Source organism: Prunus dulcis, chromosome 3 (genome assembly GCF_902201215.1).
Source record: "Prunus dulcis chromosome 3, ALMONDv2, whole genome shotgun sequence".
NCBI classification, from domain to species: domain Eukaryota; kingdom Viridiplantae; phylum Streptophyta; class Magnoliopsida; order Rosales; family Rosaceae; genus Prunus; species Prunus dulcis.
This window is the reverse complement of record NC_047652.1, coordinates 7,540,412-7,551,093: the sequence shown is the minus strand read 5'-3', so window position 1 is coordinate 7,551,093 and position 10,682 is coordinate 7,540,412. Positions and strand designations below refer to the sequence as shown.

General features: G+C 36.7%; 1 long non-coding RNA gene across 1 annotated transcript; it reads left to right on the top strand.

Moving 5' to 3' along the window:
• The first annotated feature begins 3,591 nt into the window (after window positions 1-3,591).
• On the top strand, window positions 3,592-6,462 carry LOC117622412. Its single transcript, XR_004584982.1, has 2 exons — window positions 3,592-3,882; window positions 6,168-6,462. It is a non-coding gene; the product is annotated as an uncharacterized LOC117622412 (long non-coding RNA).
• Window positions 6,463-10,682: the final 4,220 nt, after the last annotated feature.

Genomic DNA, 10,682 nt, shown 5'->3' with positions numbered 1-10,682 from the left:
CATCATTCGACGAACAATGCCTTCGGCACCCTGCCATCATTCGGCGAGAGCGATGCCTTCGGCACTACGTCATCATTCGGCGAGAGCGATGCCTTCGGCACTCCTGCCATCATTCGGCGAGAGCGATGCCTTCGGCACCCCATCATCATTCGGCGAGCGTGATGCCTCCAACACCCCCGTCATCATCGGCGAGGATGCCTTCGGCACCCCCGTCATCATTCGGCGAGGATGCCTTCGGCACCCCCATCATCATTCGGCGAGAATGCCTTCGGCACCCAGTCATCATTCGGCGAAAGCGATGCCTTCGGCAACCCGCCATCATTCGGCGAGAGCGATGCCTTCGGCACCCCGTCATCATTCGACGAACAATGCCTTCGGCACCCTGCCATCATTCAGGGAGAGCAATGCCTTCGGCACCTCGCCATACTTTGGCGAGAGCGATGCCTTCGGCACCCTGCCATCATTCGGCGAGAGCGATGCCTTCGGTACCCCCGTCATCATTCGACGAGCGATGCCTTCGGCACCCTGCCATCATTCGCCGAAGCGATGCCTTCGGTACCCTGCCATCATTCGGCGAGAGCGATGCCTTCGGCACCCCGTCATCATTCGGCGAGCGTGATGCCTTCAACACCCCCGTCCTCATCGGCGAAGGAGGATGCCGGCACCCGTCATCATCGAATGCCGCCGGCACCCATCATCATGCCTTCGGCACCCAGTCATCATTGATGCCTTCGGCACCAACACCCCCGTCATCATCGGCGAGGATGCCTTCGGTACCCCCGTCATCATTCGACGAACAATGCCTTCGGCACCCTTCCATCATTCGGGGAGAGCAATGCCTTCGGCACCCCGCCATACTTTGGCGAGAGCGATGCCTTCGGCACCCTGCCATCATTCGGCGAGAGCGATGCCTTTGGCACCCCCGTCATCATTCGGCGAGGATGCCTTCGGCACCCCCGTCATCATTCGGCGAGAATGCCTTCGGCACCCAGCCATCATTCGGGGAGAGCGATGCCTTCGGCACCCTGCCATCATTCGGCGAGAGCGATGCCTTCGGTACCCCCGTCATCATTCGACGAGCGATGCCTTCGGCACCCTGCCATCATTCGCCGATAATTCTTATAGTTTACGTGGTTAAATAGTAGTTAAGAGTATTCCTCGCTCCATAATTCTGCTCTCTTAATGTCAATTCTATAAAATAAAATAAAAAAAAGTAAAATCTAATATTATTAAGAGACAGACGGATGCAGGTTGGACTGTTACATTTTTCTTGTGGTGTTCTTCAAGTATTGAAGAATCCATATACAAACTACAAAGTAAAGAAGACTTCTTTCTTGCCCAAGGACAGACTCAGAATTTTAAATTGGGGTGGGCTAAATTTACATTACGCACAAACCTATTAAGAAGATAGAAAATTCGACAATACGAGTGAATTTCATCGATCACAAAAATATATCCTAATCAAGAAGAAATAATGAGCTTTACTCCTCAAAATACATCTAGTACATATCTCTTTTTTGCTTTTTAGGATTTAGGGTGCCTAAAGTAGACATGTTATTTTTTACCAAAAAAATAGAAAATAGGGGTTGTTTTCGACCAAAAAGTTGGGGTTGTTTGTGTTTGGCCTTTGGCCCCTTTTTGTACCCCCAAAAAAAAAAGTGAAGGGTTTAGAGTTGAGATAACTGACCCTCACTTATATCTTAATATTTATAGTGCAAAATTGCAAAAAAAAAAAAAAAGAAAAAAAAAGAAAAGAAAAAGTCCAAAACAAAACGAGTGATCATATATTTTTGTTATTTGTAGTGTAATGTGTGGAAAGTCATAGGCTCATAACTGTGGAGTATCACATGAGGCACAACCAATAAAAGAGTGCAGTGCATGGTTGTCCATTGGTTGTGCTTTTGGGTATGTTAGTTTAGGCTAAAAAAGACAAAATCCCTTGAGTTATGGCCCAGGTTAGTCAAAGAGTCGGTCCATCCCTATTCTTGCCAATGGTTTCCCATCACAGTGGTGGTAGCTTCCCGCTTCCCCTCATTGCACCCCAGTTTGAACACCAGAGTCGAACTCCAATGTAACCGAAAACACAAAAATAAAAAACACTTCTTTATCTAATTACCTATAAATAGAAAAATGGAGAATCATGCTTAGAATCAAGATTGGCAGCTTAACTTCTTGTAGTAGTTAAGAGCATTTCTCTCCATAATTATGCTTTCTCAATGTCAATTCTATAAATTAAAAAAAAAAAAGAAAAAGAAAGAGTAAAATCTAAACGTCCCTCGTAATATTATTAAGGATAATGTTAGGTTTATCATTTTTTTATATTACATTGTGTACTATCTCTCTAATAAAGATAGAGTCCATTAATACAATATAGTCCACCTCTATTAAAGAAGAATAATGTTATACTTACTATATTTTTATCTCATATTTTCATATCACGTAATGTAGAATGTAGACCATATGCATTCTCTCTCCCCCTCGTAGCATTTTCAAATAAAGACTAGATGAGGACCAACGGGTATCGTTTTCATAATTATAAGAAGAAAACAAAATAGTTCGTGGTTTGAAACTGTTCCACGATGTCTTCACCCAGGATTAATTTCAGATCACACAAACTGTTCCACGTTTAAAATTGGACGTGGTTTGAAAGTGTGTTTTTGGTCGATGGGTCTCCAAATTTTAATAACTGACTGACACAACCTGAAACAACAGGCCAAACATTAGATGGGACCAGTCCTTTATGATACAGCCACTCACATTGGTGTTTTTAAAACGGGGAAACGGTTGTGTTGGTTAACATGTTAAAAGCAAGGGGAAAAATTGACGGGCCTCCTTCACGACACTCCTTCCTCTTCTCCTTAATATCTCACCTACCCTTCTTTCTAGTTCATTTTCCTTCTGTTTGGCTCAATTCTAACATAGTGTCATGACTGATTTCTCTTATTCACATGCTTGAATCCTGAGAACCCTCTTCTTATAAATCCCAAATTTATTTAATTTCTTCTATTTCCCCAAATCTAATTCACCTTTGATTCATTAAACTTCAACTATTATTTATTATGGCTTGTACTAAATCTCTAGTTGCTGCCCTTCTACTAAATCCAAATATAGCAGATGCACAAAGTTACAGTCATGAATTGATGAAAACTTTCATCTCCTGCGAAATATGTGAAAAATGCAGAAGCTGGGATGGGTTTGATTGATTTTTCATGTTTGGATTTGATGGAGGTGTGCTTGGTTCTTGATGTCTTGGTTTGATTATTTTTGATGTTTGTGTTTCTTTTAGACGGAGAGAGAGAGAGAGAGAGCTGAAATTGACACAACGTAAAACAACAGGACAAACATTAGATGGGACCTTTCCTTTTTGATAAAATCAAACATAGCTCTGTACCAAACAGTAAGACCCCACAGCCTGACAAAGCTCTTTTGAGGAAAATTCTACGGTGGACCTGGTGCATGGACGCGCCAGGTCCTATTGACCGTCAGATTGAGAAAATAGTACAAGGGCAAATCTCCACCGTTGAAGCTAGTAACTGGAAACTTGTTATTGTAGGTTAAAGTGTTAAAATAAAATAAAATAAAACAAACCGAAATAGGAACGCAAGAAGCAGAAGACGAAGAAGAAGAAGAAAGGCAGGGTGTGAAACAAGAACGTCGTGGTCGCTCTTAAATCTTCTTCTCCGTCTGATTTTCTTTCGACATCGAGTTTGCTGCTACTTAAGTGATGGCTGGGCAGGTTGAAATTTATGACATTGCTTGGCATATCAACTCCAAGCTATCTAAGACAAGGTGAGTCCGAATAAAATTTGGGAAAACTCAACCTCAATCTTCCTCTTCCTCGTTGCCAACGGATCACACAATAAAACTCAGATGTTGTGACGGGTAAGCACTTCTCATCCTCTTGATCTTCATGTCTTTTTTAGCTTCTTCTGTGATGGGTATCTAGGTATAAGTTGGTTAGATTTTGGGGTTTAGTGTTTTTGAATTGGGGTTGAGCTAAAAGGTTTTTGTCTAATTAATTTATTTGTCGTCTATTTAATAGGCTTAGGGTATGAACTTTCATATTCCTTTAACCCACCATTGCTATTTTGTGTATCAGAGTATGAGATTTCATTAAACTCATATTTATTGGAAAAATAAATAATCATAAAAACTATTAATCTGATTTCTTTATGATTAATTCCCTGTCATTTATTTTTTTTTTTCAAATATTCATACAAATTATATCCCCTACTTGGTTAATTGTGGACATATTTATACAAACTTGTTAATCAAATATGTGATTTTTTAATCCAATTACTAATTGGTTAGTCCAATTTTGCAAATAGTGTACGCATATTGCATGTTATTGACAGCCTTTTCAATTTTGAGAATGTAAATACAATATGTGATTTGTCAATGCAATTGACAAACAGGTAGCGCCATTTGTATTCCATCGTGCAATTGACAAACAAAGCAGTGCCATTTGCATTCCAATCATTTAGTTTGATACTTTTAATCTGTTTTCTGTGATCCTCTCCCATTGTTTACGCGTTTCTATTTTTTGATAATTTGGGTACGCTGATATGAATGTGATGGATTGACAATTAGGTATGCTGATATGCATATGTGATTTTTATCTCCTTTGCTCTTCTCGTGAGCAATTTCTCTGTTCTAGTGTTGTTGTATTTTTTATTTTTTTTTTTGAATGGTGCAGTTTATTGTTTGCTTGAACTCCCAGTTCTATATATGATCATGATTTTTGAGCTTGGACAATTTACTTTTCTTGTATGTGAGTTATATGATACGTTAATATGCATGTTTCTTTTTTTGTGATATTTTCTTTAAGGTTTTGCATAATCAGAATGGTTAGATGCACTAAATTCCATAGTTTGTGATCTTTAGGTGTTTAATTTAGGTGATACATAGAAAAGAAAAATAATCAAATGACAAAGGTTGTTTGGTAATTGACAATAAAGGTCGTTTGGCAATTGACAATCAGTCGGTTGGTTTTTGCAAAGTTGAATGGCAATTACATAGAGTCTGTTTGTCGATTGCATTGTTGTCGAGATGTGAATGTGTTCTAGCAAAATAAGGAAATTTGTCTGAGTCGGCATGATAGATGTTGAGATATTGGAGTGCGAGCTGGAGTGAGGGCTTTTCCAAGTGGCATTAGGAGTTTAATTAGTTTAAGTTATTTATTTTATTTTACTTTCCTTTTTTAATAAGGGCTTGTTGTCCAAGTTAGGTTAGGATTTTTAATTAGTTTTTTTTCATATTCCTTCTGGCTGTGGGTAGTATATAACAAGGGCTACTCGTTATTTTGATTAAGGTATGCATCGGAAATCACAAACATGGTCTTCTTTGTGTCGGTTGTGACACTTGGAATACTAGTATACTTCCATTTTATTGTTTAAAAAAAGAAAAAGAAAAAAAGAAATGGAGATAAGCACGTAAACGCATGTTTGCAATACCATAGAGTTGCAAGGGTAAAATAAATACAAGTTATAAAATTTGAATTGTACCATACATTTGGACAAGTTTATGTCCCCAAAAAATATTTGAATTAATTAAGGGTAAAATAAATACAAGTTAAAACAGATAGAAAATATTAGGTCATACGGATGGAAAATTCTACGATGGGCATGGCGCATGGATGCGCCCACTGTTATAGACCATTGGATAAATAGTTGGTGATGTGGAGTTATCCACGCCGTTGAGTTAGTTACCGGATAAATCGGATGTTGTAGGTAAAAAGAAAAAAAAAAAGCAAAAACTCTCCTTCAGTCTGACATTTCAAGTTGAGTTAGGGTAGGGTTTCTCTTCTCTCTCTCTTTCCTCTCCTCCTCCTATGACGACGAGACAGCACGACGAACAAGACTCCTCTCCTCTCAGGTATCTCTCTCTTTCTTCTCCATAATTGTCTTTCTCGTCTCTCAATCTCCTTCTCAGGCTTCGTTTCAAAGCCTATAAGATTGATGATCATTATACAATCCAAAAAGTTAAAAAAGGAAAAAGAAAATAACAAATCTCTACCCCAAACTGGCATATTGCATTCTATTCAAGTTAATTATGTTGTAGGTTTGTTCTTTTTTTGTTTACAATGATTAATTTGTAATTGTTTTCATATTAGCATATTGCTTTATGTTTCCATTCATTTTATTGATAGTTTCGTGATTGTTTTTCAGGTTGGGGTAAAGAATTAGGCCAAGTACAAACTAATATACTATTTTGGAGTCTATATATTTGGCTACTTGAATTTGTAATATTTTCATTGTATCTTGAGATTGTATTTTTTTTTTAAAAAAATACATAATTACTTAAGATTTTAGATTTATAATTATTGGTTATGTAGAGTGAATGTATTGAACAATACTTTCAATTACATGAATGAAGTTTATGTTGGCTTTGATGAGGATATAGTACCATTGAGAATAAGCTTTTAAAGTAAATTTGACTGTTATATCATAGTTTATGTGCCAATTGAAACAATCTTCCCATTAGCATTGTGAATGGGCATTGTACCATAAAGTTGTATTATGAGATTAGTGTATGCATGTTATTGGCAGGCTTTTTTATTTTAAGAAAGTAAACACAAAATGTGATTTGTCAATGCAATTGACAAACAGGTAGTGCCATTTGCATTCCAGTCGTGCAATTGACAAAAAAAAGTAGTACTATTTGCATTCCAGTCGAGCAATTGCCATTATCTGTGCACAATTAATTGAAAATTTAAATTTAATATGTGATATGTCAATGCAATTGACAAACAGGTAGGGTAATTTGCATTCTAGTAGTGCAATTGACAACTAAAGTAGTCCCATTTGCATCTAAGGCAATATTAACAGCTCAACGACATTGAAAATAAGCTTTTTACAAAGCAAAAAAAGCTCCCAACCCTATCCCCCCTCTCTTCTAGGGCCGCTAGGAGGGGAAGTGGTCATTGACCCTTCTCCCCTCCCCTTCTTGCCTCCTTGTTCCTCATTTCCTCCCTTCCCCCCCTTCCTTCCTTCATCTCCCCCTTTTTGGTTCTTTTTTTTTTTTTTTTTGCTTTTTCTCCCTCTTCTCCCCCTTTATTTCTTCTCTGGTTCCCTCTCCCCCTCTCTCCTTCGTCCCCCCTCCTCTCCTTTCTTTTATGTTCTCTTTCCCAAATCTCTACCTGACGTTTTTTAATTTTTTTTAATTTTTTTGCTTGTGCTTTCTTTTTCTTTTTCTCTCTCCTCCTTATTGAATGACACTCGATTGAGACCCAAAAAAAAAATTTATATAAAAAGGAATATAAAAAAAAAGGTAGCCCATTTGCATTTCAGTCTTGCAGTTATTATTATCTTTGCTCAATTATAAAACGTAGTATTTCTCACTAATGATAAATCCTTCATAATTAATTGTATGTTCAAAAGATTGTAATCCATGAGCAAAAAACTTAGTAGAATGCATAAAAACATTGCTTAATAGAATGCAATTCGTAATTTATGTCCTTGCAATTGAATTTTATGCACATTATTGCAAATGTGGTTGCAATCATATTATACATTTTATTCCTAGAAATGCATGCTTTATAAGTTTAACATTTTATTCCTAGAAATGCATGCTTTATAAGTTTATCTTGAAAATACAAAATAAAATTAAACTATATATTTGGATAAGTTTATTTCCGAAAAGGAACATTTGAATTGATTAAGGGTAATTTGTCTCATGTTTGACAATTGCTTTTGATACCATAAAAAAAGGAAAGAAAAAAAATATGTATGATTTATGAGGTTTTGCAGCATGATTACAACTTTAAGGTTCTTCTTAATCCCTAATCTTGTAATGTGGATCCATAACATTGTAAAATGGTGATTTACAATATTATGGATTTGGTGAGCCCTAATGTTGTAATCCAGGAGCAAAACCTTGTAAATTGTTACCAAAACTTGTAAGTTACGAGTTTAGGGATTCTTTTTACGACGTTATGGTGCCCTCAGTCTTTAATCTTGTAAAATATTTTTTTTACTAGAATAAGGATCCATTTTACATCACTAAGGTGCACCATTACCAATTCCTTGTAATGTGGATCCATAACATTGTAAAATTGTGATTTACAACATTATGGATTTGGTGAACCCTAACGTTGTAATCCAGGAGCAAAATCTTGTAAATTGTTACCAAAAACTTGTAAGTTACGAGTTTAGGGATTCTCCTTACGACGTTAAGGTACCATCGGTCCTTAATCTTGTAAACTATTGTTTACTAGAATAAGGACCCATTTTACATCCCTAAGGTCCACCATTACCAATTCCTTGTAATATGGATCCATATCCTTGTAAAAGGTTGATTTACAACATTATGGATTTGGTGAACCCTAACGTTGTAATCCAGTAGCAAAACCTTGTAAATTGTTACCAAAAACTTGTAAGTTAGGAGTTTAGGGATTCTCTTTACGACGTTAAGGTACCGTCGTATCCCAAAATTGTAAAATCGGCCCTTAATCTTGTAAACCCTCATTTTACTAGAAAAAGGACCCCAATTTACATCCTCATGGTCCAGACTTACCTATTCTTTGTAATTTGGATCCATATCCTTGTAAAATAAGGATTTACAATGTTAAGGATTATGAGAACCCTAACGTTGTAATCGTGGTACAAAAACCTGTAAATCACTACTTAAATCATGTAACATACATGTTTATGAATCCATTTTACAACGTTTTGGTACCCTCGTATCCCAAAAATTGTAAGATCGGCCTTTAATATCGTAAACTCTTATTTTACTAGAATAATGACCCAATTTACATCCTCATGGTCCAAACTTACTTATTCTTTATAATTTGGATCCATATCCTTGTAAAATAAGGATTTCCAACGTTAAGGATTATGAGAACGTTAATGTTGTAATCATGGTGCAAAAACCTGTAAATCACTACCCAAATTGTGTAACCTACATGTTTATGGATCCTCTTTACAACGTTATGGTACCTTTGTATCCCAAAATTGTAAAATCGGCTCTTAATCTTGTAAACTCTTATTTTACTATAATAAAGACCTAATTTACATCATCATGGTCCGCACTTACCAATTCCTAGTAATGTGGATCCATATCCTTGTAGAATAAGGATTTACAATATTAAGGATTATGAGAACCCTAACGTTGTAATCGTGGTACAAAAACTTGTAAATCACTACTCAAATCGTGTAACTTACATGTTTTTGGATCTTCCTTACAAGGTTGTGGTACCCTCATATCCCAAAATTGTAAAATCGGCCCTTAGTCTTGTAAACCCTCATTTTACTAGAATAAGGACCCAATTTACATCATCATGGTTCGGAGTTACCAATTCCTTTTAATGTGGATCCATATCCTTGTAAATTAGTATTTACAACATTATGAATCAGGTGAACCCAAATCTTGTAACTTATAAGTTTTAGGATCTTCTTACAATGTTATGGTACTCTCATATCCAAACTACTGTAAATCACTATCCAATCATATGTCAATTGCCAAACAGGAAGGGCATAATTGCATGATCCTTATGCAATTGCATTTTCAAAAAGTGGAAACTTGATCACTTGTATAACCAGTAACCAATTTTTAAAAAAATCTGGGAGCATCATAAAAGACAAATGGTGCATGGGTGCACCTGGTGCACTATAGAAGGTGCCCCTCTTTTGAAAGGTTTGGACTTTTCGATAAAGGCTTATTATCATAAATCGTCTTTAAGGTTTATGAAACTATCAAATTACATTCTTATTAATTTTTTGCGTCCCTCATGATTCTTAAGGTTAGTATGTGCAATCACAAATGGTCTATGACATTATGTTCCGTCAAAAACTCCGTTAGTTTGCTGACATGACATACATATATCACAAAACATCCTTGAGGTTTACACACAAATCACAAAAGACCCTACAAATTTTTTTCATTTTTTCATTTAAAATTCATAAAAGTTTAGTTTTCTTTTCAAAATGATTTTTCAACTATATAGAATAGGAAAGTAAATCTCTTAATTAATCAAGAAAATAAATCTCTTTGATTAATTAGAAGACTCACGTCAACACGCAACACTCCCGACCACAGATCCCTCCCATCCACCCCCAGCCCGACCCACTCTCTCTACCTCTCTTTCTCTCTCTCCCTTGCACAACAACATCAGATGTGCAATTGCATGACTACATGTCCAATTGCATGACTACATGTCCAATTGCATGACCATACGTGCACTGCCCAAAGTTATCCCCAAAAGGCGATGCCTTCCACACCCCATGACAACATGTTTCATTAGTGAATTTTGAAAAGACATATATACCCTTAACAGTTTCATGTATTGATACACTAGAGCATTGTAGAAGAACCCATCATCTAGTCTCTCTGTCGAGGAGATAAGGTTGGTGCAAATGCATCGTTGTCTTTAATTTTCGTATCTTTCTCATCACTTTGACAAATGCATCACATAAATGACAAAGTGATCATGGAGTTTTTCTTGGGTAGTGGATGGATGGTACTCGTAAGTTACATGTTACAGGCATTTAGGGGTGAAAGATACTTCACTCCTTACTATGTTTTTTATTTTTTATTTTTTTGGTCAATCTATGGAATAAATTTATTAAAGCCGAATTGAAAAGTTTACATCAACAGGAAGAGTGTCAAACAACCACTCAGGCCAAAGTTGATCCCAAAAAAACTTCCCACCCTCACGAGATACATGCGCTACTACCATATGAGCA